General features: G+C 51.4%; 1 protein-coding gene and 2 pseudogenes across 1 annotated transcript in view; 1 reads left to right on the forward strand and 2 right to left on the reverse strand.

The window, feature by feature from the left end:
* The window catches only part of LOC129047687 (small ribosomal subunit protein eS24-like), a 106176-nt pseudogene extending 98693 nt beyond the window's left edge, over positions 1–7483 (reverse strand).
* The window catches only part of LOC134761888 (chitobiosyldiphosphodolichol beta-mannosyltransferase-like), a 966630-nt gene that overhangs the window by 939601 nt on the left and 4591 nt on the right, over positions 1–22438 (reverse strand). The gene's annotated exons all lie outside the window — the stretch shown is intronic.
* LOC129047691 (protein-lysine N-methyltransferase EEF2KMT-like) lies at positions 8670–22075 on the forward strand (annotated as a pseudogene).

Consider the following 22438-nt stretch of genomic DNA (forward strand, 5'->3'; position numbering starts at 1 on the left):
GGCCATCATGAGGACATTCATTCTTTTTTTTTTTAACTTTTTGAGAGAGTCTCGCTCTGTCGCCCAGGCTGGAATGCAGTGGTGTGATCTCAGCTCCCCACTGCAACCTCTGCCTCCCAGGTTCAAGTGATCCACCTGCCTCGGCCTCCCAAAGTGCTGCTATTACAGGTGTGAGCCAACGTGCCTGGCACGAGGGCTTTCATTCTTGATGGACTGCTCCATAGCCTCACAGACAGTCAGACTGGTTTCTTCAACCAGAGCCGAGCAGACAGGAAATTTCTGTATACACCAGGCCAAATATTAGATCAACTCTTCAATATACAGAGAGCATCACATTTCTTATATGCTAGAATATCAGTTGGTCTAAAATATAAATAAACAGTATTGTAGCCAGCCACAGTGGCTCAGACCTATAATTCCAGAGCTTTGCGGGGCTGAGCAGAAGGTTCACTTGAGGTCATGTGTTTGAGACCAGCCTGGGCAACATAGTGAGATCTCCCCCTCCCACTGCCACCTGCCATCTCTACAAAAATTAAAATAATTAGCTGGACATAGTAGTGTGGGCCTGTAGTCCCAACTACTTGGGAAGCTGATGTGGGTGGATTGCTCGAGCCCAGGAATTTGAGGCTGCAGTGGGCTATGACTGCATCACTCTACTCCAGCTAGACCTCGTCTCAAAAAAAAAAAAAAAAAAAAAAAAAATTGTTGCAATTGACATTACTTTATCATTTGAAAAGAGGGACAGACAAGAAAGGTATTTGGCATTTATCAAGCAATTACCCAGAATCCTCATCCCAACCTACCCCCACCCTTCCCCTAAAAATGTATGCATATGTTTTTACACCATAAAAAATACATCTATTTGGCTCTGGAACCAGAATGCTTGGGTTCAGTGACCTGATCTAGCATTTGCTCCTGTTGACTCAGTGCGGATAAGCTCTGTAACTCAGTTTCCCCAGCTGTAAAATGGGGAATGGCGCCTTTACTGGGCTGCCATGAAGGTAAAGGAGGTAACATATATTTATGAAGCATTCAGAACAATTCATGATACATAGTAAGCTCTATATATTTCAGCTTATTATTACTGTCAGAACGATTATCATCATCTTGCTGTTTCCAATGGGTACGCTTTCTACATTCTCTTTCTTAAAGACTTTTAAATCCTGGTATTCTCTCCACCGCCACAGAGAGCAGTGTCCTTGTAGTTTAAATTCTCAAAGACTTCATGGATCCAACAAGTATGACATTAACTAAAGGACAGTTTTCTTTCAGGGGATTGGAAGGTAAAATGTCTTTTTTATAGTTATTATTTTTCAGAGAAATATAATGTGTTTCAACAAAGGCAGCTATGGCTTTGATAACGTCCTCATGGATATGAAGACCATATTCAGAGCTTTCGGGCCAGATTTCAAGAGGAATCACCTGGCCGAGGCTTTTAACAGCATCCACATCTACCCATTCATGTGTAAGCTCCTGGGAGTCACCCCCAAACCCACAACGGCTCCCTGGCAGTCACCCAGGAAATGCTCATGAACTCTTATGACCAGCAGCCAGGTGAGATACAAAAGCAGTTGCCAGAAAACTGTCAGCATAGTCTGCTCTGTCCTGAGATAGAAAAGAATCAAAAAGTGGTCTCATGGTGGGGAGGAGAGAATTCAAGCAGAACAATCCTGTTCCCCAGCAGCTTTGGAGCCCCAGGAACAAGATGCCAACAGCTCCAAAGAGATAGCACGGGAGGTAGGGAATCCCTCGACCTGCTGGTAACGTTTTACATAATGCCTTTTAGGCAAAGGGAAGGCACCCTATGGAGAAAGTCGGGCTGTAATCCTTCCAGTCCTCAGGAAATCACTGTGTACAGTCTGCCCCCAAGATGCCCCTTCCAGATACAGAAATCATCCCTCCTTCAATAGCACAGAAAGCTGTTCATAGGGGAGGAGCAAAACCCTGCTGTTCACTCGATGCTGAAAAAAGGAGAGGGGAGAGTCTGAAACGAGACTGCAAATTCTCAAATCTTCAAACCCCTTCAATCTGGGTGATACAAAGGAAGAATAAAATCATCTCCGAATTTGCTGTTGCCTTCTTTTGTGGGTTGTTTACAAACACTGGCTATCTTTCCTTTTGCCAGGAGAGACTTGGATACTGTCCAGTGATCTAACGAGCGCTTAAAGCAATTACATGTAAGGAGTAATGGGCTGGGCACAGTGCCTCCTACTTGTAATCCCAGGACTTTGGGAGGACGAGGTAGGAGGATCACTTGGGGCCAGGAGCTTGAGACCAGCCTGGGCAACATAATGAGACTCTGTCTCTACAATAAATTAGCTGGGTGTGGTGTCACATGCCTGTAGTCCCAGCTACTGGGGAGGCTGAGGTGGGAGGATGGCCGGAACCCAGGAGTTTGAGGCTGCAGTGAGCTGTGATTGTGTTACAGCACTCCTATTCCTGCATAAAAAAAAAAAAAAAAGGAAAAGAGAGGCAGGTAGGGGTGATATACATCCTTTCTCTTCTTGTAAGCCACTGCCCATGATCTCCTTGTGAACATAGAGGAAGCAGTCGCTTTTGTAGAAAACTAAATAATGAATGACCAATTCACGCAATTATGGAGGATTTGTCTTCCTTTTAAGTTTTGGAGTTTTGCTACAACTATTTTGTAGCCCCTCCCTTGTCCCACATCCCACTGGGAGCCTGGGATAAGATGCATCTGACTGTCAGTTACTGATAAGCAGGACATCCCACAAGCAGATTTTCAGCCAATTGGCTTTCAGCAAATTGATCATTTGGCAAAGTGGTCATTAGGCAAATGGATCATTTGGCGAAGAGATCATTTAGTAAACCGGCTTTCAATGACTTGCCCTATGAGATTTCTCTAGAGTGAGCATTTTCTTGGGTTAAATGTACATTTCATTTCCATAATTAATACTCACTAGCGGCTAGATGGGAAACTTCCCAGGGAACCAGGAGCAGCCAGAACAGCCTCCTAATAATCAGACAATTAAAAATCCTCTGTTTCTTAACAGGAGCGGAGGTACAGAGGGCATCTGCTCTACAAGGCGCAGTGATCATGCTCAGCATTGTCACAGGAGCTCTTGCGGTTCTGTTTGTTGCTAGTGTGACATACACAACCATTCGTCGGAGAAAGGACTGAGTCTCCTCAGTGGTCTTTGGGTCTCCTGTAGTTGATCATCATATGTCGTGACAACCCATGACAACTCCTTGCCACATGCCACAGGAGGTCCAGCACTCCAAGAACCCAGCAGCCAGGGCCGGCTTCATGGGCTTGCAACCTGGACAGTCCCACAGGGACACAGAAGAGTCCCCTCTGTGGTTTCATAATCTGCCATCACCATCTTGAAATTCCTTATTTTTTAACAAGGTGGGCCAGGGATAGTGGCTCATGCCTGTAATCCTAGCACTTTGGGAGGCCAAGGCAGGAAGATGGCTTGAGCCCAAGGAGTTTGAGAGCAGCCTGGGAAACATAGCAAAACCCCATCTCTACAGAAAATACAAAAATTAGCCAAGCGTGTAGTCCCAGCTACTTGGAGGCTGGGATGGGAAAATTACCTGAACCCAGGGAGGTCAAGGCTGCAGGAGCTGAGATTGTACCACTGCACTCCAGCCTGGATGACACGGTGGGATCTTGTCTAAAAAAATAACCACAAAGCTGGGCGTGGTGGCTCATGCCTGTACTCCCAGCGCTTTGGGAGGCTGAGACGGGCCGATCACTTGAGGTCAGGATTTTGAGACCAGCCCAGCCAAAATGGTGAACCTGGGAGGAGGAGGTTGCAGAGAGACGAGGTCGCGCTGTTGCACTCCAGCCTGGGGCACAAGAGTGAAACTCCGTCTCCAAAAAAAAAAACAACCACAACAACAACGAGGGCCCCACATGTGGCTGAAAACAACAGAAATGTATTGTCACACAGGCCTGGATGTTAGAAGCCCAAAATCAAGGTGTCAGCCGGCCTTTGCGTCCTCTGAAACACGTAAGAGAGAGAATCCTTCCTGCCTCTTCTGGCTTCTGGTGGCCGCTGACAATGCTTGGTGTTCCTTGTAGATGCATCGCTCCAATCTCTCCTCCCTCATCACATAGCTGCCTTCTCCCTGTGTCTCTGTCCTCACCTGACATTCTCCTCTTTTATTTATTTGAGATGGAGTTTCCCTCTGTCACCCAGGCTGAAGTGCAGTGGCACAATCTTGGCTCACTGCAACCTCTGCCTCTAAGGTTCCGGTGATTCTCCCACCTCAGCCTCCTGAGTAGCTGGGATTACAGGCACCAGCCACCACGCAGTGCTAATTTTGTATTTTTAGTTGAGATGGAGTTTCACCATGTTGGCCAGGCTGGTCTCGAACTCCTGACCTCAAGTGATCTGCCCACCTCACCCTCCCAAAGTGTGCTGAGATTACAGGCATGAGCCACCATGCCCGGCCCTCATTCTCTTCTTTTATAAGGACACCAGTCATTGCATCTGCCCCCTCACCAGCAGCCCCCAATCCAGTATGACTCATTGTTACTTGGTTACATCTACAACTACCCTATGTCCAAATAAGGTCACATTCCTGGATACGGAGGATTAAGATTTCCAATTTTTTCCCTGACTCCATTTTTTTTCAGTCAGGGCCTCACCCTGTCACCCAGGCTGGAGTACACTTATGTGATTATAGCTCACTGCAGCCTCAAACTCCTGGGCTCAAGGGATCCCCAGACCTCAGCTTTCCAAGTGGCTGAGACTACAGGCACACACCACCATGCCTAACTAATTATTATTATTATTTTGTACAGATTAGGTCTCACTCTGTTGACCAGGCTGGTCTCCTGACCTCAAGTGATCCTCTTGCCTTGGCCTCCCAAAGCACTGGGATTACAGGCGTTATCCCGTGCCTGGTCCTCTTTCTACATCTCAATCATTGTATCATTAGCCTGAGCTGCCCATATTCCTTATTCTGCCCATCCCTGACCAATCTCCTCCTTTAACATAACTTCCATCTCGATATCATGGGGCCTGCTGGGCACTGCAAACAGCCTAAGGAAAGTGGAAACTTTACTTAACCTTAAATCCTATTACAAAGTCCACATTGAACGTAATTTATATATGAACTATAAAATTTTCTGTAAGTTGAAACATGACCTATAAAGGTCTCTACACCCTGAAGCAACGTTTTAGAAAGAAATCAATTGGTCCTTTTCTGCACAAACCATTAACCATAGGAGAGATAAAGGAAAAACCTCAATGTACTGATTGAACTTCCTTGCCCTTAGCTTAACTTCTAAAAGGCAACGATTCCATACTGTTAAACTGCCTTAGATTGTTATTGCTGTTATTAAAGAGACCCTCAAAGCCAGAAGTTGAATCTTGACGTGAATTCTTGCACATACACACACACACTCTTGCAACTGAAACCACTCAGATTGTCCTAATGCTGCAACCCATATCAACACCACCTGGAATTTTACGTTTGGTTTTAAGCATCAGTCCTAATCTTCACTTGCATCCGAACACACCGCACCTGTGACAGCCACGTGACATTAAAAAAATCCCTTCCATGAGGCCGGGCATGGTGGCTCACGCCTGTAATCCCAGCCCTTTGGGAGGCCAAGGCAGGTGGATCATGATGTCAAGAGATTTAGACAATCCTGGCCAACATGGTGAAACTCTGTCTCTACTGAAAATACAAAAATTAGCTGGGCATGGTGATGCGTGTCTATAGTCCCAGCTACTTGGGAGGCTGAGGCAGGAGAATTGCTTGAGCCCAGGAGGCAGAGGTTGCAGTGAGCAGAGATCGTGCCACTGCACTCCAGCCTGGCAACGGAGGGAGACTGTCTGAAACAAAAAAATCCCTTCAGTGCCTTGATCCTTCCAGATTCAGATCCAAGAAAGATGACATTTGTCCCTCACCAGAGCCCGCGCACCAAGATAAAGATTTCTTCTGGCTGGGCGCGGTGGCTCACGCCTGTAATCCCAGCACTTTGGGAGGCAGAGGCGGCGGATCACCTGAGGTCAGGAATTTGAGACCAGCCTGGCCAACGTGTTCAAACCCTGTCTCTGCTAAGAATACAAAAATGGCCCGGCATGGCGGCTCATGCCTGTAATCCCAGCTACTCGGGAGGCTGAGGCAGGAGAATCGCTTGAACCCGGGAGCTGGAGGTTGCAGTGAGCCGAGATCGTGCCATTGCACTCCAGCCTGGGGAACAAGAGAGCAAAACTCCATCTCCAAAAAAAAAAACAAAAAAACAAAAAAAAAAGAAAAAGAAAAAAAGATTTCTTCTGTGTGCATGGCTCAGCTCTGTGGTCCGCTAGGGTCCTTCCTCAATTCGCTTCCAATCTATGGACTCAGGAAAGACTGAGCCAACCTAGATTTATTAATATTTTAGTATAACATAATACAGTGTTACTTACTATAGCATTGACCGTGTATGCCCTTTTGCTGCTTGAAGGAAAGGCAGTTAATAGCTATTATGTGAGTTAATAAAATAAGCCCAGGATTTATAACTAACCTGTTCCCATTGGTTTTCCTTGTCTCCTGCAGGCAGAGAGCTGATCAAAACAGCAAAAGCAAAGCCCCTTGCCCAGTTCTGAAGCCAACCTTCCTTAATCACCCAGACCCATCCCTGGTTAGGACTTGTTGTGGATTCTCGGGCGACTCCATCTCAGGATACAGGGACTGAGAGGATGTATGCAACATCTCAGACCCAGAAACTGTTGATTCTGTCTAAAAACACAGCAAGAACCACACCCCACCCTCTTGATTTAAATGAAAGTGTTTGGGGGAATAAAAGATGAACCTTTTTTTTTTCTTTGTAATATCTTGCGCTCATTTGGTTCTGGGGGGGAACAACAGCTATGAGAGAACAAGTGTATTCAATTAGAATTAATTCCCCTCTCTTATTCTCATAGCTGAGCAGGGCTCAAGTACCTCTCATCTGAAAGAGGTAATAAGATTTAATCTGTCTCCTTATCTACCTTCTGCAAGTATACTTAACAAATTAGCTCTCGGGACTCCTCCAAATGGAGTTTTATGAGGAGTTTGCTGAGGTAAACGTTTTAGACTTTGAACACAGTTCAGTATTTCAGGAGCAGTACTGAAATTTGAACTGTGTTGGTAACTGCCTTGCCTTTCAACTCAAGACACAAAAACTTTGAACTAAAATAATTATTTTTTGTTGTTGTTTTCCACTCTGTCCCCACGTCTGTATCACCACCACCCCCATCCCACCCTGCAGGAGCTAACTCCTACTTCCTGTCCCTGCAAGATCAAAACTCCTTCTGGAAGCCCCGCTAGCTCTGTGTGCCCGCCTTCCTGGAAGATATCGTACTTTTATACTTATTTGTGTGATAATTACTTCAATGTCCACTTCTCCCACGAGCCTCTGAGCCCTTGGAGAGCCGGGACCACACCTAGTTTTTCTCATTGTTACAACTTCCTTGCCAGGCACATCGTAGGTGCTTAATAAATATTTAGTGAACGAATGGCTTGTTGGGTAACAGTCCAAAGCCTGGGGAACTGGGGGAAAACTCCCTCCTGTCGGGCCCCAGAGGGGTGGCACTGATGGAGAGGTGGCTAGGATAAGGCCTCCCGGACCGAAGCGCGCACTTGTAAGGCCCCTGCCAAAAAGACCTTCCTGAAGGCGCAGGAACTGCGAGAGTGCCTATGGTGGCCCAAGGACTGACCCCACGATCCCAGAGACTCTCGCCCTAACCGGCCCCGCCTCCCGGGCCGCAAACCCGGACTCCACTCGCGCGAAGCTCCGGATCCTGGGGCCCGCCCCTGGCCCCGCCTCGGCCGACCGTGGCCCCGCTCCTGGGCCTGCCTCAAACCCTCCCCAGGTAACGCCCCCCGAACTTGAGCCACACTCCGACCCCCTCCTCAAGCTCCTCTTCCAACACCTGGGACTCCTCGCTCTGTCTCGGTCCTGCCCCAAGCCCAGCTCCTTCTGGGCCCCTGAGACCAGCGCCGACCCTCCTCCCACGCCCTGGGTCCCTCCCCACACCGGGCCCTCCCTCAGCTCCGCCTCCCAGGGCCCGAGCAGCGCCTGGCCACGCCCCAGGGCCCGCCTCCTGAGCGCAGCCCGCAGCCCGGACTCGGTCCCGCCTCCCCGACAATAGGCCCCTCCCCACGTCGGCCCGTCCCTAACCTCCGCCTCCCAGAATCCGAGCAGCGCCCGGTCATGTGCTACGACACAGTCAAGGCCCCACCCCGGCCCCGCCTCCTGAGCCCTTCTCTTGGTCTCGCCTTAGCCCCACCCTAAGACCTGTCTACTGGGCTCTGCCCCGAGTCCCGCCTCCTGAACCCAATCATCGTTTAGCCCCGCCCTAATACCCGCCTCCAGGATGCTCATCCTAGCCACGCGCAAGGCCCCGCCTCCAGGTCGCCACCAACCTAGACGCTTCCGAAGCCCCGCTTCCAGGATCGCCTTATCCTGGCCCCGCCCCAGGACCCGTCAACCTGGACTCTCCCCAGGACCTGCCCCAAAGACGCTTATCTTGGCCTTACCCCAGGCCTTGCCCACAAGACGTTCATCCTGGCCCCGCCCCAGGGTCCGCCCCCACGACTCTCCTCCTGGCCTCTCCTCCTGGCTCCGCCTCTCTGCCCCTCGCACTGCCCCGGGCCCGCCCCCTCTTCTGTTCAGGCCCAGCTTCCGCCCAGTCTCCCGGCAACGATGCGGTCCCGCCCACATCATGGCGCTCGAGGAGAACCCGGGGACCGAGCTCTTGCTGCAGAGTTTCGAGCGCCGCTTCCTGGCGGGGCCGCACTGCGCTCCTTCCCCTGGTAGGTGGGTGGCGGGCCGTGCGGGGGTCCAGGGGCAGACGAGATGGGTCTCCCTGCTGAAGCCCCTGGCGCTACAGCCAGTCAGGGCCGCGCGTCTGGGTCCCCATCCCCGGGGCTTGGCCAGAGTCCCTCATCCCTCCTTCCCCGCGGGCTGGCGGCGGAAACTGGGGACGTCTCCACCGCCTTGGGGGGCAGACGCTCGCTCGGTGTGGGGTACAGTTCATGATAATTTTCAAGACTTTTTAAAGGCAGTAATCGTTCTGGTCACTGGGACACAGCTGCCCTCGCCCATTCTAAAATGTCAGCGCCCTCAGGACCGCGGGGTAACCACGTTCTCCTGAACGCGGTGACCAGGTCACAAGCTGTCCCTCGTGCCTCAGTGTTCTCTTCTGTATATGGAGCACTGCACAGAATGGGCTCCTGCGCTGAGGCTCTCACGCCTGTGATGGAAGAGACAGAGAAGGGGGTGGCCTCTCCTCTCCCTGGGGACCTTCTGCCAGCAGAGGGGCTTAATGCACCGGCCCCCATTTGTAATTCATGTGGGGTGAGCTCACTGGGATGAGTCAGTTTGGATATATATTCCTCCCTGGGTCTGCCCCATTTTATGGGGTGTTGCTTAATCATTTGCGTTATTCCATTGACATAAAATATTTAGCACTCAGAGATCATTTCTGGTCAGGAGAAATTTGTGCATTTTTAACCCAAAACCTTCCTAAAAGCATCATAGGTCTCCATTCAATATTGACTATAATTGTTCACATGTCCACGCTGAATGCTAACTTGGGCTCACCCTCAACACCCACGAGGTGGGTACTATTATCATTCACATTTGACCAGAGGGATTGTTTGATTAGGGTGAAGTAGTTGAGAGTTCAGACCCAGGAGACAGCCTGCCTGCTTCGAATCCTGGCCCAACCCCTGGCCCTGTGTGACCTTGGGCAAGTGACTGCCTCTCTCTGTGCTATTGTTTTCTTATTAATAAAATGGAGGATATAATGATAACTACCTCTTAGGGTTGCTGTCAGGGTTGAGTACAAAAGCCTGTGGATCAGTGCCTGGCTCATGGTAAATGCATGTCGGTGTTAGCTACTGTTTTTATTCAGTCTCAAAATGTTTAATAAATGCCTTCCATGAGCCATGCAAGCAGTACCCAAGACAGATGAGGCTCTGCTTGCATGGGAGAGCCAGAGAATAAACAAATGAATAAACAAGAAAAGACCAGATGAGAGTGGCTTTAAAGCCAAGAAATCAGGGAAATGATGAATGGAGCAACTGGGGAGAAAAGTCATCAAATTCGGGGAATCAGGGAAGCCTTCCCCAAAGAGGTGGCATTTGAACTGGGGCCTGGGTGGTGAAGCAGCCAGCCATGGGAAGGGCTTGGGGAACAGCATACTCAAAGGCCCTGTGGTGGAAACCAGCCAGCTGTGATTGAGGAACAACAGCAAGGCAGCCAGTGTGGCTGCAGTGGAGTGAGCAAGGTGGGCCAGGAGTGAGGGAGAACAGGCCAGAGAGAGGGATTAGGACCAGGACTTGTAGGCCTTTAACGGCATGGAAGGAGCTCTGAAGCAATGAAGTGCCTTGCCCTGTGTCACATACCAGCCGAGACAGTCTGCCTAACTCAGGAGCCAAAGCTCGCTGCTGGGCTTGAGGCCCCTGTAAGAGGACAATGTAACCCAGGCTGGTACGGGCACATTCTGCATTTCCACTTAAACTCAGATGGCAAGCCCATCAAACCTTGGTGCCATGGCTGCCCTGGTAATTCCTGGCTGACCAGTGCAACCAGGGAGCTGGCCCATGAGCCAGGTGGCCGCTGAGTAGCCAGGACTAATGAGGCCAAGAGTCAGTCTTCTAGCCTTCTTCCTGTCACTCATCCAGGTGCAGCCTGCGACATTTGAAGGTCAGGCTTTCAGCTGCTGTGGCTTCCACTTCCAACTGGCTCCACGTCCCCAGGGAGGGATCACATAGGGCTTTGCCCACACATTCTACTGCGTGTTTCATGTTCCTGTAGATGCGCCCTTGAGATTTCTCTCTTTCCCCTCCACACAGAGCTTAGAAGCAAAGTTAAGACACTCATCAGATTCTGAGCTGCTGCGGGATGTTTTGCAGAAATTAAGAATCCCAGAGTCCCTGGGACTCATGACACTGCCTCCTGAATCTCTCCGGAAGACCTGAGAGAAGAACCACAGGTGTGCTTGTACCCTTTAAAAACACCCCTGTTCAAAGAACAAAACCATTGAGTCAGCACTGCAGGTGGGTGTCAGCACCTGCGACAGCTCCAGCGCTTTCGTTTTCTATCTAAGACTTAGACAAAGACATCAGAATATACAAAAATCTGCATGAGAGGGGGGAATCTAGGGAATGTTTTTTAAACCATCCACAGCAAAAACAGGGATGACGGGTGCAAAAGAGCTTCTAGCATTTGGTAGATGCTCAGAGACTTTCTTTTTTGCATTTATGAGGCCTGTCCTGCCCATTCCTGTCTCTTCTAGACCTAAATGGGCCCTTGCTTTGCCCAGGGTGGGGTTTGGACTCAAGTGCATCTGCATGTAGGTGAGAGGCAGGATCACCACCCGACCCAGCCACAGCCTGACCCTGGCCTTGAGGACCAAGTGCAGATCACCCTGCATCCTGGGTCTTCACCTTTGAAGGGCCACGAGCCCTTCTGAAAAGACAAAGCAATAGACTCCCTCCCAGAAAGAAGTGCACCACAAGAATACCTTTTCCATACCAACTCAGGGGAGGCAGACATCCTCCACCCCCACCCACCCAGCCCATCCGAGGAGCCCCTGTGAAGAATTCCTGTGCTAGAGGTGAACCAAGATTATCCACGTGGAAAAGATGCAGCCACATCTTTTCCACAGCAGGGAAGACTTTCGGGGCAATACAGTAGGTCAGGGCTTCGAGAGTGGAGATACCTGAAGTTATCTCGCACCCTGCTCTGAGTTTCACACTAAGCCTCACTCTTGTAGGTGGTGAAGCATGAAATGTAGGGAGAGCCGCTTTAAAACCCAGCACAAGGCTGGGTGCACTGGCTCACACCTGTAATCCCAGGACTTTGGGAAGCTGAGGTGGATGGATCACCTAAGGTCAGGAGTTGGAGACCATTCAAGCCAACATGGCAAAAACCCATATCTACTAAAAATACAAAAATTAGCTGGGCGTGGTGGTGCATGCCTATATTCCCAGCTACTCGGGAGGCTGAGGCAGGAGAATCGCTTGAACCTGGGAGGTGGAAGCTGCTGTGAGCCAAGATTGGGCCACTGCACTCCAGCCTGGGCAACAGAGCGAGACTGTGTCAGAAAAAATGAAAAACCAGCACCAGCCTGAAGGGCCTGTGTATTGCGTGGGGTACTTTGCTGTCCTTGGGCAGAATCTGAGTCCCTCCCAGCCAGCAGGCGCTGCGGACCATCTCCTTCCTCTCCCTCCATGCTCCAGTTTTCCCACCATCCCCACTCCTGCTGCACCAGTCCCTCTGCCCTCCTTTCCAAGTGCCAGGCTGTGGCCACCTCAGAGCTTGCACCGGCTGTTCCCACTGTCTGGAACTTGCTTGTCCTGCACTTGGCTTCTATTGGCTTTACATGGAGTGTCACCCTGAGCGTCCCCTTCCCTCCATCCTGTCCCCAGGGACACATGCTCCAAGAAAGCAGTTGCTGAGTGGGCCTTCCCACCTCTTCCACAGAGCCAGACAGTTAGAGACTGTCCTTACTGCAAACCCTGGTTCACACTGGCTCCCCTGGGAGGGAAGTGGTTTGGGCCCACATGCCCTGTGTTCCTGCTCAGAATGGGAGTTAGACATGCCGCCATAGCCTGTGCCGCTGCAGTGAAGCATTTTTAGGAAACGGCTTATATCTTAACACAAACTTCAGATGCGTGGGGCCAGAATGCTGTGTCCATCTACATGTTTGCTGAGGGATCGGGTAGCCTGGAGTTTGCCCTCTGCTGCGTTGGCTTGAAGCTCATAGGCTCATAGCTCTCCAGCAACCAACGTTTTGTCCTTTGCTGTAGACTGTGAAGCATCCTGTGTGTGTGAAGCACGCGCCGTCAGTCAAGTATGCCCGGTGCTTTCTCTGAGAACTAATCAAAAACCTCAGTTATGGGCAGTGTCCACCCAGTAGCCGGACAGCATAGCCACCTGCGTGCTGGAGCCCCCGTCCTTCCCAGGCCCTGGTCCTGCTTTGCAAACCCCAGCATGACACGGGCCTCCCCAGGCAACTGGCTGCAGCTGTGTGTGACCCATGGGAGACAGTACAGGGCGGGAAGAAGGGGAGGCTAGCGTCTCTCCCTCACTCTGCCTCCTGGGGTTTCCACAGTAGCTGCTTCTCTGGGGCCCCAGCTCCTAGCATATGGATTCTCATTCCTAGAAGGCTGGCCCAGCCCACAGCCCTGGAACCCTCACCGACACTCTCTGTCCTGCCCGCCGAACGGTTTGGAGTTTCCTGCTCTTGTCCATCTCTGGGTTGTCCCACGGGCCCCTGTTGGAAGTTTTAGCTCTTGCCATACCTTTGGAACTAGTTCCTCTGGTGAATTCTCCGCATTGATCCTGCTGGAATGAGCTCTTTCATGACTGATACAGGATTTTATTTTTTACTTATTTATTTATTTTTTTGAGACAGAGTCTCTCTGTGTTGCTCAGGCTGGATCACTGTGGCACAATCTCGGCTCCCTGAAACCTCTGCCTCCTGGGTTCAAGCAGCTCTCATGCCTAGCCTCCTAAGAAGCTGGGACTACAGACACTTGCCACCATGCCTGACTAATTTTTGTATTTTTAATAGAGACAGAGTTTCACCATGTTGGCCAGGCTGGTCTCGATCTCCTGACCTCAGGTGATCTGCCTGCCTCGGCCTCCCAAAGTGCTGGGATTACAGGCATGAGCCACCGCACCTGGCCTAGGATGGATTTTAAAGATGGCCCCGAAATGCAGGGTTTGACATGAGCATGTTGAGAGGCTGTTCCTTAGTAGGCAGTAGCAGACCTGCTGAGTGAAAGGGCCACACTTTTAGCAAATAAACAATCCCCTGTTTCTCCAATACCTGCTTTCTCCCTAGTCCTCCCCAAAAGCGTGCATCTGTGGTCACCAGCAGGTCTGCCCTGTGCCACCAGGAGAGGGCAGCAGTCACCCAGTGTACCCTGCTGCTGCCCTGTGAATCTTAGGATGAGGCCAGCTGTGGAGAAGCAGCCTGCTGACAGCCACAGCCTGCAGCATGGGCCACCCTCACAGTTCTGCCTGGGCTCACGTAAAGCACCTTTTGTTTTCCTCCTCTCTGTGTTTGATCCAAACACAGAGCTCTCTATAATGGTCACGTGGCAGCTCTCACGGAATCCTTGTCTCCTGCCCTAGACTACTCCTCACCCTACCCTCTCAACACCTCTTGTTGAAGGCCCTCCCATCCAGGTTTCTCTGCCAAGTAAATTTTTTTTTTTAGAGACAAGATCTCTGTTGTCCAGGCTGTCCTCGAACTCCTGGGCTCAAGCAGTCCTCCCATGTCAGCCTCTAGAGTAGCTGGGACTATTCGCACACACTACCATGCCCAACGAAGTGAATATTTTATATGGCAGCTGGCCGGCATTACACCGTTCCATCCCAAATCTCCCCTCCGAACTTGGTGAAAATCATCTCGCCATTTTTACAGATTAGAACGAAAGCAAACAAGCTCTCACTCTGTCTGCCCCCAGCACGAGGCTGTCTACACAGAGCCTTTGGACGAACTATACGTGGCTCTGGCAGAGATCCTGACGGCCAAGGAGTCCACCCAGGGCCACCGGAGCTATTTGCTGGTATGAGAAGGGCACCCTCCTCCCCCTCACAGCCCAGACACCCTTCCTGCACAGACAAAGTGAAAATGTGGGTGTGGGTTCAAATCCTGACTCACCCATTCTGCAGTCTTAGACATGAGGTCTGTTAACCTTCTTTAGCCTCAGTTTCTCTGTCTGTAAATCAAGCACTTCAACAACAACAGCATGTCTCGTGAGGTTGTTGGGCATTTGTCCAATAGGTGACACACACTACCTGCTTCACAAGGACCTGCTGCCCAGTCCTCAAAGAATACTTGACGTGGCCGGGCACAGTGGCTCACGCCTGTAATCCCACTACTTTGGGAGGCTGAGGCGGGTGGATCCGAGGTCAGGAGTTCGAGACCAGCCTGGCCAATGTGGTGAAACCCTGTCTCTACTAAAACTACAAAAATTAGCGGTGTGTGGTAGTGGGCACCTGTAGTCCCAGCTACTCGGGAGGCTGAGGCAGGAGAATCTCTTGAACCCGGGAGGTGGAGGTTGTGGTGAGCCGAGATCGCGCCATTGCACTCCAGCCTGGGCAACGAGAGTGAAACTCTGTCTCAAACAAAAGTACAAAAATCAGCCGGACATGGTGGCACACGCCTGTAGTCACAGCTACTTGGGCAGCTGAGGCAAGAGAATTGCCTGAACCCAGGAGGCAGAGGTTGCAGTGAGCCAAGATCGTGCCACTGACTCCAGCCTGGGGTACAGAGCTCAAAAAAAAAAAAAAAAAAAGACAAAACATAGATACAGAAAACCACAAAGGAAAAACATAACATATTGAATCATCACAAGGCAGCCACCCCTTCATAGCCACACCCGGCCCCTGGCCACCACTGACCTGTGCTCCATCGCCAGAATTCCATCGTCTCAGGAATGTTCGATGAATGGAATCCTGTGTGGCCTGAGATGAGTATCTTTCAAGCCGCATGACGCTCTTGAGACCCGTGCAAGCTGTTGGCATGTCAACAGTTAGCTGCTTCTAATTGCTGAGTGGTGATTGGTCCTGTCATGGTTTATTCAGCCATGTGGTGGATGGCTACTTGTCTTCTAAGCCACTTGCCTTCTGATCGCTGGACTGACTCTCTCACCTTCTCTTGGTGCAGCCCTCGGGAGGCTCGGACACACTCTCCAAGAGCACGGCCATCATCTCCCACGGCACCACGGGCCTGGTCACGTGGGACGCCGCCCTCTACCTTGCAGAATGAGCCATCGAGAACCTGGCAACCTTCACTGACAGGTGACCTCGGGGCGCAGGGCAGTTCACCGAGGCAGGCTTACCCTGGTGCAGTCACAGACACGTTCCCCTTTCCTACCGCCAGGACTGTCCTAGAGCTTGGCAGTGGCACCGGCCTCACAGGCCTGTCCATCTGCAAGATGTGCCGCCCCCGGGCATACATCTTCAGCGACTGTCACAGCCGGGTCTCGAGCAACTCCGAGGGAATGTCCTTCTCAACAGCCTCTCATTAGAGGCAGACATCACTGCCAACTTAGACAGCCCCAGGGTGACAGTGGCCCAGCTGGACTGGGACGTCGCGAAGGTCCATCAGCTCTCTGCTTTTCAGCCAGATGTCATTGCAGCAGGTAATGCCCAGCCCCGGGCACCCTGTGCAGGCCTGTCCTTGCAGCTCTACCCAGCTCTTGGCTCGGGGAAAAGGGAACAATGGACGCTGTCAGGCATGGACGTGATGGGGCTTCCAGAAGAGTTACTCTGGGACTCTAGGGTGACATCAAAGGACAGGGGTGCCTCTTAAGGTGACCTTCAAGCCACAGTCCTCTTGTTGGAGACAGGCATACTCCCGTTACAGTCATCACCACATGGCTGTGTCCCAGAGCCATGCCCTGTGTCCTTCAGAGACCACAGGAGGAAAACAACCAGTTCTGGGATAAGGACAGGGCCCTTGAGAGAAGGTGGTGTTTGGCTGGGCCACCGAAAACCCCTCACCCCTGCCAGCGCACTCTGTCCCCTCTCTGGTAGAACAGAGCTCTGCCTGTGGTCCTGGGTCCCAGCCCTGAAAACCACAGGTCCAGCGGTGGCCAGGGACATGGGCCCACCCCTGCAAGCCAGCAGACAAATTGGCAGATGCCTGAAACACGAAGTTCATGGCAGGGGCAGGCTTTGTGTCATTCGAAGCCCTCTAGATAGGCCGAGAACCAGAGCTGGTTTTTTGAGGAACACCAGTGAGTCTGGAGATTTTTTTCTTTTGCTTCGGTCTTTTGCAGCTTCCTCTACTAAGGGTTCTCCTTTTTCACCCAAGTAATTGCCTTTCCATCTAATGGCCCAAATGGTCAAATGGCATCTAATAGTCTCATATGAGCGCTGCCTCTCTGGCCTCACCCTGCTGCTGAGGTCAGCATGACCTGGAACTGTCCGCTGGTCCCTTTCAGTAACCTGAAGCTTTCACCGTAGACGTGCTGTGTTGCCCAGAAGCCATCGTGTTGCTGGTCGGGGTCCTGCGGAGGCTGGCTGCCTGCCAGGATCACCAGCGGGCTCCAGAGGTCTATGTGACCTTCACTGTGCGCAGCCCAGAGACGTGCCAGCTGTTCATCACCGAGCTAGGTGAGCCCCCGCCCACCTGGGCCTGCATGGTCCCGGAGCTGTCCCTGCAGGACTCCAGTGGAAGTAAAAGAACTGGGCACTGGGGAAAGGCTAGGATGCCCCACACTCCCACACCATGCAGGGAACTCGGGCAGAGGCCGGTGAGCAGGGTGGGCCTGGGGCGTGGGGGGCTTGCAGCAGGAGGAGGGCAGCTCAGCACAGGGAGGGAGGGTCTGAGCCCAGCAGCCCTACTGTGTTCTTCACAGCAGGGTTCCCTAAGCCCTTGGGCCTTGGTTTCCTCACCTATAAAATGGAGGTGGCAGGAGGGGCAGTCGGGTCAGGGCTGGACACACCTGTGCCCTGCAGGACGCTGGAGCACAGGCTGTACAGATGGATCCACCACGCCATTGTCCTGAGCACCCAGTCGGTAGAAGATTAGCAGGGTGACTGTAGAGAAAGGGAACTGGCCCCGTAGTGGGCCAGCCACTGTCCTCAGACCTGACATTTGTCAGCCCCCAGCACCTGTGAGGGCGTGCTATCACTGTCCCATCTCACCGACAAAGACACTAGGACACACGGAGGCCAAGCGACCGCCGAACTCCCGCAGACTGCAGCCCGGCCACCTGGCTCTCGCGCCTCCACACTACACCCAAGCCCCCCAATGCCACCAGCCTTTCCCCAGCTCCCCCTGAGCACAGCCCCTCCTGGCAGCCATGTGCACAGATGCACCTGCAGCAGCCTCTGCCTGCACACAAAGACACGGACGACCCAATGCCTGTCCACGTGGGGCAGCCCGTTAACTACAGAGCCAACAAACAACCCAGCACACGAGGCATACTGGCTTCCACGACAGAGTCTCGCACAACCTCACACAGGAGGCTGGCCGGGCGCGGGGCTCAGGCCTGTCATCCCAGCACTTTAGGAGGCTAAGGCAGGAAAACTTCCTGATCCCAGGTGTTCAAGATGAACCTGGGCCACATAGTGGGACCCCATCTTCACAAAACATACAGAAACTAGCCAGGTGTGGTTGCACACCCCTGTAGTCCCAGCTACTCTGGAGGCTGAGGTGGGAGGATGGCTTGAGCCCAGGAGGTGGAGGCTGCAGTGAGCCCTTATCTCACCACACTACTGCACTCCAGCTTGGGCAAGAGGAAGACCATGTCTCAAAAAAGCAAAAAAAAAAAAAAAAAAAGTCTTTCTTCAGATACTTAGGTGCAAAAAAACCTGCAATATCTTTTAAGTGAAAAAAACAGTGCCAAACAGCACACATAGTATAAGACCTCAGCCACCTTTTGTTGTTGTTGTTTTTGAGACAGAGTCTGGCTTTGTATTGCTCAGGCTGGAGTGCAGTGTTGCCATCTCGGCCTACTGCAACCACCCACCTCCCAGGTTCAAGATATCCTCCCATCTCAGCCTCCTGTGTAGCTGGGACACAGGCGCATGCTACCACGTCCGGCTAATTTTTGTATTGTTTGTAAAGTTGAGGTTTCGCCATGTTGGCCAGGCTGGTCTGGAACTCCTGACCTCAAGTGATCTACCGCCTCAGCCTCCCAAAGTGTTAGGATTACAGGCATGAGGCACTGCGCCCAGCCCCATTTTTGTTTAAAAACTAATAATAATCACCCACACATGGTTATGAGTACCTATATTCCCAACTACTCAGGAGGCTGAGGCGGGAGCATGGCTTAAGCCCAGGAGTTTGTGGCCACCTTGAGCAACATAGCAAGACTTCATCTCAAAAACAATTATCACAATAATCATTTTCACATAAGTAAACCTATAGGGGAAAACCTAGTGTATATATATAGCAGGCTTGTCCAACCTGCGGCCCAACGCAAATCTGTAAACTTTCTTAAAACAGTATGAGGTTTTCTTGTGATTTGTTTTCTTTTAACTCATCAGCTATTGCTAGCGTTAGTGTATTTTATGTGTGGCCCAAGGCGATTCTTCTTCTTCCAGTGTGGCCCAGGGAGGCCAAAAGATTGGAAATCCCTCATATACACGGTAACAGGTGCCATCCTTCAATGGCAGGATTATAGAGACTTCTACACGTTCATGTCTGCACTACTTCATTTATAGAAATACGCATTTTCCACTCCTAACAGAAAACTGTGATTGAAAATCATCCCGGGTCACAGTGTCTCATGCCTGTAATCCCAACACTGTAAGAGGCTGAGGCTTTGGGAGGCTGAGGTGAGCAGATCACCTGAGGTCAAGAGTTCAAGACCAGCCTGGCCAACACGGTGAAACCCGACCTCTACTAAAAACACAAAAATTAGCCAGGCGTGGTGCTGCACGCCTATAATCCCAGCTACTCGGGAGGCTGAGGCAGGAGAATCACTTGAACCTGGGAGGCGTTGCAGTGAGCGGAGATTGCGCCACTGTACTCCAGCCTGGGGAACAGAGTAAAACTCCTTCTAAAAAAAATAATAGAAGAGGCTGAGCAGGAGCATCACTTGAGGCCATGCGTTCAGGACCCCATCTCTACAAAATAAAAAAATTACTGGCATGGTGGCACGCACCTGTCATCCCAGCTACTCAGCAAGTGGGAGGATTGCTAGAGCCCACGAGTCGAGGCTGTGGTGACCAATGACTGTGCCAGTGCACTCCAGCCTGCGTGACAGAACAAGATCGTGTCTCAAAAAAAAAAAAGACTCATTCTGTCTAATGGCTCTTCAGACATCTGTGCTTATGAGAACACCAGCCCCTTCTAAGCTTTCTGTGTGTGTGTCTGTGTGTGGGTTTTTTTTTTTTTTTTTTTTGAGATGGAGTCTCACTCTGTCACTCAGGCTGGAGTGCAGTGGCACAATCTCGGCTCACTGCAACCTCTGCCTTCTGGGTTCAAGCAATTCTCGTGCCTCAGCTTCCCAAGTTACTGGGATTACAGGCACCCACCATCATGCCTGGCTAATTTTTGTATTTTTGTAGAGATGGGGTTTCACCATGTTTACCAGACTGGTCTCGAACTCCTGACCTCAAGTGATCCACCCGCCTTGGCCTCCCAAAGTGTCGGGATTACAGGCGTGAGCCACTGTGCCCGGCTGCTTTCTTAGCTTTGTGAAGAGGGGGTTGACTGAGCAGCCAGGTAGATGTGGGTTCAGATCTCTGCTTCTGTCCCGCTGTGCCAAGTGCTGGGGTGGACACGGGCAGAGTGGACAGCGGCACTGTGCCTGCTGGTAGCCATTTCTATGCAAAACCAGATTTCTGGTCCCATCCTGGAGGCCAATTCTAGGTACCTGAGTGGGCCTGGGAACCTGTGAACCAAGTAAACTGACTTGGACACCCCCCCACCCTGCCAGGCCTGTCCTAGTAGCCCCACACAATACGCTCATGTCCTGTCCACAAACACCGCCATCCTCAAACACATGTGCTCTGTTTCCAGGCCGGGCCGGGATCAGATGGGAAGTGGAACCTTGGCATGACCAGAAACTGTTTCCCTACGAAGAGCACTTGGAGATGGCAATGCTGAACCTCACACTGTAGGACTCACACACGACTCCAACGTGATTGTGAGAATCAAGTCACTCTCGTGGGAAGAATTTTTATATGGGAAAGCGGAGGAAACTTTCATTGGACTGGAATGTTTGGAGAGTGTTAAATTCCAAACCAGGAACCACAAACTCCCCTCTAATAAGACATCGGCTATCTAAGCGTGTGGATGCCCCCTTTCTGCCAGCAGTTCTTGTTCTTAAGAAAATCGCCATAAATCAGACATGAAAATTCTGTCTCCAAAAATAACATTTTCTTTGTGCAAATACATACGTGGGTATCAAGTATGACGTTCCCCCAACGTGGACACACTCGGTTCCTCACAAAGCCAAGCCCGCTGCAGCTGCCACATCCCTGGGCTTATGGTGCAGCAGGTGCTTTTTTGAAGACAGGAATCAAAGTGTTAGGAACACGGCAGAAAGGTGACACCTGGAGACCAAACGCAGGATGAGGAGTACTGCAGGTCACAGGGAAGTCACAGAACAGTAATACACTAGCAGGGGCATGGGGCGTGAAGAACAGAAGACAGGAAGCATTTCCGAGCCTCCAAAGAAGAAATCAGGGCCAACCACAACTTCCTGGGTCACAGAACCAATTCATTCACCAGGTGGCAGCACTGCCGTCATTTCAGCTTCTGGCTACTGGGAAGCGCTGCTCGAAAGGGGTTTGCCCTGAGACTCCGAGAAGAAGCTGCGGGAAGGACAGCAGAGGTCCTGGGGTTTTAGCCTCTGGCCTAGGAGTTATGTGTCCATAACCAAAGGGACCACAGTCTGCACCCAGCTCTCATCCCATCGGAGCTGCTGCGACTCCCGCAGGTTCTTCCGGAACTGGTTTAGCTTGCCTGCAGGATCAGGAAAGTTTGAGAAAAGCATTTGCAAAAAAATAAAGAAGAGAGCTTACCTCATTTCCTGTCCCCACTCCATCCCAGGTCACCATCTGGCTGGCCCTAGGTCCCCGACCCAACAACAACCCCTCCCAAGTCCCAAACTCCCTCACTTGGACTCGAGACCCTTCACACACCAGCAGCGCTCTGCCTCCAATTTGACATCACGCTTTCTGGAAACTTCCCCGTATGTCCCACTTTCCCACACTTGGTGCCCTGGAGCACCTCCCAGCCTCTACATGCTGTACGTTCCCCTGTGAGCAACAGACTCTTGGCCTCTGGCCAACACAGTCCCACCCATTTGTGGGTAACAAGGGGGTGTCGGTGTTCTTTTCAACCTTGCTAAACTGTCTGAATCAAGGATCATAAACTACAGCCTGCAGGCCAAATCCAAACCACAGCCTGTGTTTGTAAATAGTTTTATTGGAACAAAGCCACACCCCTTAATCTAAAGATGATCTGTGGCTACTTTCACACCACAACAGAGTACCATGGTTCTGATAGAGACTGGGGGACCTACTCTAAATTACTTCCGACCTGGACCTTTACTGAAAATCCTGCCAATCATTCTGTTGGCAAGAATGATGTATTAGTTTTTGCAATAAGAAACAAGTAACATTTGCAGAATTCCACCCATCTTTCAAGGCTGGTCTCAGAAGCTCCCTTTGCCCGCCTACCTACCTGATCCTGATCGCTTCCTAAACTGCAGCCTGTCCCACCTGGCTCCAGCATCATTTGTGGAGTGTCAGCTCCATAAATCTAGAGGGCAGGTGGAGGTGTGTCTTAATTTTCCCGAGACTACTACACCAAAATGAGACAGTAGAGTGTGCCGGCCTCTATGACCTCTGCTCCCTCCCTAGCTTTTCTGCCAAACCCCACATTGTCCCACCCTGGCTGTGGGAAGCAGGGATCAGGGAGCGTGGCTGGGTGCCAGTCTCCAGAACCCTGCCCACCCTGGCATGGTGGCAGACGTGGCTACCTGCAGCTGAGCTGCC

This window comes from Pongo abelii, chromosome 7 (assembly GCF_028885655.2).
Source record: "Pongo abelii isolate AG06213 chromosome 7, NHGRI_mPonAbe1-v2.0_pri, whole genome shotgun sequence".
Lineage (NCBI taxonomy): Eukaryota > Metazoa > Chordata > Mammalia > Primates > Hominidae > Pongo > Pongo abelii.